We start from the raw sequence: 6,189 nt of genomic DNA, 5'->3' as shown, positions 1-6,189 counted from the left end.
CAAGGCTTGGGTGGAGTCATTTAGCCTTACCTGGCCTCTGAGGAGAATTACTGTCCTGAGATATTTTGCATGGATGTTGGTCTTCTTTCAGAACTGCCTTGTCACATGCTGTGAGTTTTTGAATTATCCACTCCAAACAGGACAGGAGCACCTGCGCCTTTGCCTTCTACTGCATTCAAAGGAGTTTTGCTCGGGTTTGGGCTGATAAAATAAGCTGATAAAAAGACCGGATAACTAGATTAGGGCAAATAGGATGTAACTGATAATGACAGTGAGTGAGAAGGCTGGCAACTGGGCACAGATAACAGGATTTATTGGGGAAATCAAACCTGAATTGAAACGTTTTTGGCAACCAAATGAGTTAAAAAAATAAAACAAGGGGCACCAAACTAAGCCTTCAGAAAATCAAACTCCTGGGCCCAGTGTAACAGAAGACAGGAGAAAGGGGACAAATGATTGTTAAGAGAGAAAAAATAAAGCAATCAAACAAAAACCAGTTCACACCTTAGCAGGGGAGCAGGAGGATGAGAAGAAATGATGAATGCTGATCAGGAAAGAGAGTGGAGCAAATACTTTCGCTTGGGCTTGAGGCCAGGCTGTGGGAAACAGGTAAATAACATATTACTTAAACTTGAACTAACCATGCATCATTATCTGCTTTTTTTCTTGACCACTGTCATGTTGAAAGTAAGAGACGTGTATGAGAATATTGTTCATGTGTTTGTTTAATGGGAAACACAAAAAATAAAATCTAGCTTCCTTCTTCAGGTCTTCACCTAGCAGGTTACCTGAGTCAATTTGTTATGGAGCATGAACAGCTGATTTCAGGTTCCTCAGCACACCAAGGGAGGTGGCAGGCTGCAATATGTTCTATGCAAAGTGTGCCTTTTGTAGGTGGAGAAATGTCTGTTTCCTTGTAGACTGTTTTACACAAGTGATTATGACTAGTTTTGTTTGTTTGTTTCAGAGATGCAATACATGATGATGGCATTGGTTTTGTAGTCAGAATCAATTAAGTATAGGATTAAAGTGAGTTAGATTAGAAGGAAGTTAAATCTCATTATTAATCCAGCCATATTGTTGAGGAAAACAAAACAAAGCAAAACAAATACAAAACCAAAACCAATAACAAAAACAAAAGCGCGCGCACACACACACAAAAAAAAACCCAAACAAAAACAAAACAAACAAACAAACAAACACACACACACACACACACACACACACACAAAAAAAAAAAAAAAAAAAAAAAAAAAAAAAGGGAAAAAAAAGGGGAAAAAAAAAAAAAAACACCTAGCAATAAATACTTCCTCACCCATCAGATTTCTCCAAGGTCTTCTACAAGCTCATGTGACTGAGATTTTTTGGGTTTAGGCTTTGGTGTTGATTTGTGTGGGTTTTTCCTGCTTCTCTTGTTGGTCTAACATAACTTCCTCTTCTTCCAGTGTTACAGGGAAGACCACAAAACTGGAATCCAAAATGGGCCACCACATACTTTCAGATAGAGGGATGTTTTTCCTAGGCTGGGGGCAGTGGCCTTTGTATCACAGTCAGGAGACAAACAATGATATTCCAAGTGTGAGTATTTGACCTTAAAAAAGGTAACGATTTTATATTGTTTCCTTGAAAGAGTGTGTGTGGGGGAATTGAGTTAAAGGGGAAATAAAGCTATTTCCATTTAAAGCTCATAGAACATAAAACAAAGTGGCCCACAGCCACCTCAGAGATCAGAACTAAAGAGTCAGTCCAAGTCATCAGACTCCAGGTGTGAAAAAGCAGACAATATTGCCTTGTCCTTTTATTCAGACTGTTTCCCTGGCATCTCTCATCAGTTCTAAACACATAAGGAGAAGAATAACAAAGATTCTAAGTGCAGGGAAATAATGAAGACTTGTGAGGTTTTGTTCAGTTGCAGCAATCTCACATGTTTATTAATAGAAGGTCACCATGTGTAAATATATAATTTTGGCTGGATACGGGCAGCATCTCTTTAATTATCTGAAGAAAAAGGGTATTCATTATGTAGATAGTAAAGGAACATCATTCAGCAGAAAAGCAACAGAAAATTTCAAGCAAAGAAAGACATGAACTGCTGTTTTTCCCTGTCTCTTTTTTGTCATTATGAATCATTTCTACAGAGTCTCTCTGTGTATGTGTAAGCGTGTATATATTTTTACACATAAAACCATAATATCTGTATGATTTATATAAAATCAAATGTGTGCTTCCTTGGTAACTCTAAAGGCAGGCAAGAGCTGGAAATCCAGGAAAAGAAAAAAGAAGAAGAAAAAAAGAAAAAAAAAAAATTACATGAATGCAGAGCTGACCTGGCTCACTGTGCAGTGACTGAAGATAAAGTAGAATGAATTTGGTTTCACAAATTCAACTTCCTTTTATAGCCAATGTGTCCTAAAGTGCTTTACATGCAGTACAATGAGGGTGATGCCGGGAGTAGAGGCAAACACAGAAGTCATTGTAGGCACAAAAATAGCTCACATGTAGCCTTCTGTATTAGAATCTGTTTCAGCAGGAGAATGGTCTTGGGAACATTATTAACTCTATATTCATCTGTTTCCTAATGTTGAACTTCTCCTTAGACAACCTCTGAGAGGCTGGCTTGAAGAGCAACACAGTTTCCATTCTCTCTAAAAACCCCTGCTATTATCACTTCCAAGTACTCACATTTCACAACACAGTTATGACTGTATTGGTCTTTTCTTTGTTCTTTCTTTGACTTGTCTGATTGAGTGTGTGTGATTGAGGATATCAGACTGTTATTCAATCAGAAGACTGGATAAGGGCCAGCAGCAGCATTACACTCAGCCCTTTCCATTCACTGTATGCGTTGAGTCATATTGCAAAGGAAAGTTTCATCATTACTAAGATTCCCAGGCATCTCAGTCCACCATCATGCAAATTATCTCCCATGAAATTATTGAGTCTAGGGGATTTTAGTCATATGATATTTACATACCATAATCACCTTTCTTGTATGCATTCATGGACCACTTAGGAGCTTGGAACTGAAATTTTCCCACCTACTTTCAGGAACTTGCTTGAGTTAGTGACTAGTTGTGAGTCTTTCCATGTCATAACACTCTGTGTTTATTGAATGCATCAAAGCATCTCAAAGAGCCAGTCTTGATTAGTCAGGAATAAAATGTCATCCAGAGACTCAGGTGAAGGTTCACTTCCTGTTTTCTGAGATCTTGTGGGGACAAAAATCTAAAATCACTTTTGAAAAAAAACAGAGCGGTTCTTCGTTACTGAATCTGCTACTCAGTTCTAATGGGAAGTTGGAGGTCAGCATAGATAGATTATGGCCCTACTGTGAGAAGCATTAGAGTCAGGAATGAAATTCTGTCCTTATCATTTACATCCTTCACTTCAGCACAATGCAAGGTTTGTGTGAGAACTTTGGAAAGTCTACTGAGTGCTTTAGGTTTCAGTGTAAGCCAACATATTTAAAGACTATATCCAAACTAAATAGCAAATATCCATTTTATCACATCAACATTGTTTAAATTAACTGATTGCTCAAATCAGGGGGAACAGAAAAACCATACAATAGTTCCCATCCGGACTGCATGTCTCACATTGCTTTCCGTGGAAACCATGACACAGGAGCCTTGATTCAGTCCTGAAAGTCATCCTGATATGAGCCCAGGGACTCTAAAACACTGTTGGGTCTACAAGCTGTTGTGTACTCAGTTAAGTTTGGAGATTAATACTGCTCAACCTGACTCAGATCATGTGTAAATCAGTTTATAACAGTGTCTTCCAGTTTACACAAGCTTAAGTGCAAGAAGAACTACTAATATCCCAATAGTAATTATAACCACTGAAAGCTCTATGTGGATAGATGTCCTGGAATACTAAGGTCAATATTAGGGTCCACATTGAGATTTTTCAGCTGATTGTTCTTATGATTTATCAGAAGGCGCATGTCTCTCCCAAGCCCACTTGACATTATTGAGTTCTAATTTATAATCTGTGATTTTCAAGCCTTCTATATGTTCTATTGCAAGTATTGCAAAATCAATGAGGTATGATGACTGGGGGTGATTTGGTATTTAATCTGCTGCTGACCAAGTGGCTGCTTTGAAAGAAAGGAAAAGTCTCTTCCAACGTAAAAATTCTGTGATTCTGAGAATCTGTGAAAGGAAATATGGCAGCCAAAAGAGTTCTTTGAAATGTATGCTTATGCATTTGATACATATACTTGAGAGGTAATAATAAAGATTTTTTTTTTCAGCTTTCAAAGCTTAGAAACACGTGAGATGAGTTTTAGTGCTTTAAAACTGAGGGGCATCATGGGGGATACAGTGTCTTTGAGTTCTTAGGCAGAAGGTTTTACCCCTCAGTTCCTATTTTCATTTTAAAAAGTAGAATAGGGGACTTGAACAGCAGCAAGATTTCTTAGTTAATTGTTTAGCATGAAAGAACAGATCTTTACCTGATATTTTTTACCAGTGATAAAATAGAACTCAAATTTGCATGAATGAGCTCTTCCTCTTAAATGAAAAAGCTTTTTTTTTTTTTTTTTTTTTTAAGGGATGGACTGTGAAATCTGATGTAAATTTTCTGTAAAGCTTGGGAGAGGTAAAGTGATAGGAAAGTGATGTCCTTTTGGCAGCCACACTTGCTCTCTTGGGTAGCAATCTTCCTGCAAAATACAGTCACCAAAATTGTATCCAACATCTTCAGTCAAGCACAAAATACTACAGGTTCTGAAACCTAGACCAGTCCACTTTATGTAATGGAAACTCACAAACCAACAAGGCTCCTGTCATAATTTGACCCCTTGAGGTGACCGTGGAAGGCAACTGAGCTTTCAGGCTCTAACAGCCTGATTTTATCACATGTGAGGAGGACAGCTACCCCAGGCCTGAGGCTCACAGGCTATATGGAGTTACAGAAATTCAACTGATTCAGCTGTGTGGCTGCAAAATCACCTAGAGATAGACAACCCTTTGCTAAAAATGTTCCATTTTATAATTGAACCCCAAAGTCAATGAATCTCTTGTTATGTGCATAGTTGTAATGTTATTACATAATGTTTATCAGTCATATGAAAATCTTCAAAGTAGCCAGTTTCCCCCATGGCCTGATCCCAGCTCTTCAAGAGAGCACAATTCTCTCATGTGCATTACTAAGAAAACCTCTCACCCCACTGATTTCATGGACAAGAATAATAATACACATGGCTGGGATTTTCTGGATATCTCTGGTAAAAGTCTGAAATTACCTTACCCTTATGTCCCTTTCTGTGGAGTCTTGGTTCTGCTCAATTTGCACAACAAGCAAGAAAAGGAAAAAAAAAAAAAAAAAAAGCTCTCCTTTAGCCAGTTAGCTGAAGACTTCCTGCAGTTAACACCAAGAAGTATTTCCTTCCCTCTGCACAGACTGAGAAGAACTTGACCAGGCCTTTTCTATTCAAAATCAATTGCCCCTGGAAAGCAAGGTCTGATTCTGTCAGCCTGGGACCTAGCAGGGCTCTTTGCCGTATCTTCTTAGTGCTTCTCTGGCTGCTTGCCAGCAGAAGCATGAACCAACACATAAAAGAACTACAGGACAGAAATTCTCCCATTCTGCCTCTGAGTCTCCAGCTGATCCTACTTTGGATACCTGTGCTTCGTTTGACTTGTTCCATGTACTTGAGAGGACTTGCTGTTTATTCTGATGACAGACTTTCCAACCAGTCCAGTGGATGCATGTTTAAACCTATATTTAAACTTGCCCCATTATTTCACACAAAAAAGCTGGATTCCAACACTTTTTTATGTGAAGATAATGCTGGTGTATCCTAAGTTTCATTGTCAAAATATGTGTGTAAATATGTGTACAAACTTCTCTGCTCATCTTATGCCCTTTTTTGGTGCAGGTAAATTAACAAGGGTCATGATATCTTTCCACTCATTCCGTTATTCCTGTCACGTCATAATAGATGGTAGTGATAGAAGGTTTCCATGAGGAGCCACTGTAGATGGAGCTGGAACATTTTGTTCAGACTCTTGAATTAATACAGTATAGAATGATGGCAAGTTTCAGGGGCCTGTTACTCCATTATGTACTCTGGAAGTGCCTATGTGTTTTTTGCCATTTCTCCCCATGCACAACCTCTTTGACCTTATGTTTTCACCCCTCCAGGCTCTTGCATCTAGTTTTCTTAAGTGTTTGTTAAGACCT

This window comes from Hirundo rustica, chromosome Z (assembly GCF_015227805.2).
Source record: "Hirundo rustica isolate bHirRus1 chromosome Z, bHirRus1.pri.v3, whole genome shotgun sequence".
In the NCBI taxonomy this organism is placed as follows: domain Eukaryota; kingdom Metazoa; phylum Chordata; class Aves; order Passeriformes; family Hirundinidae; genus Hirundo; species Hirundo rustica.
The sequence above is the reverse complement of the archived record's forward strand: the minus strand, read 5'-3'. Positions refer to the sequence as shown.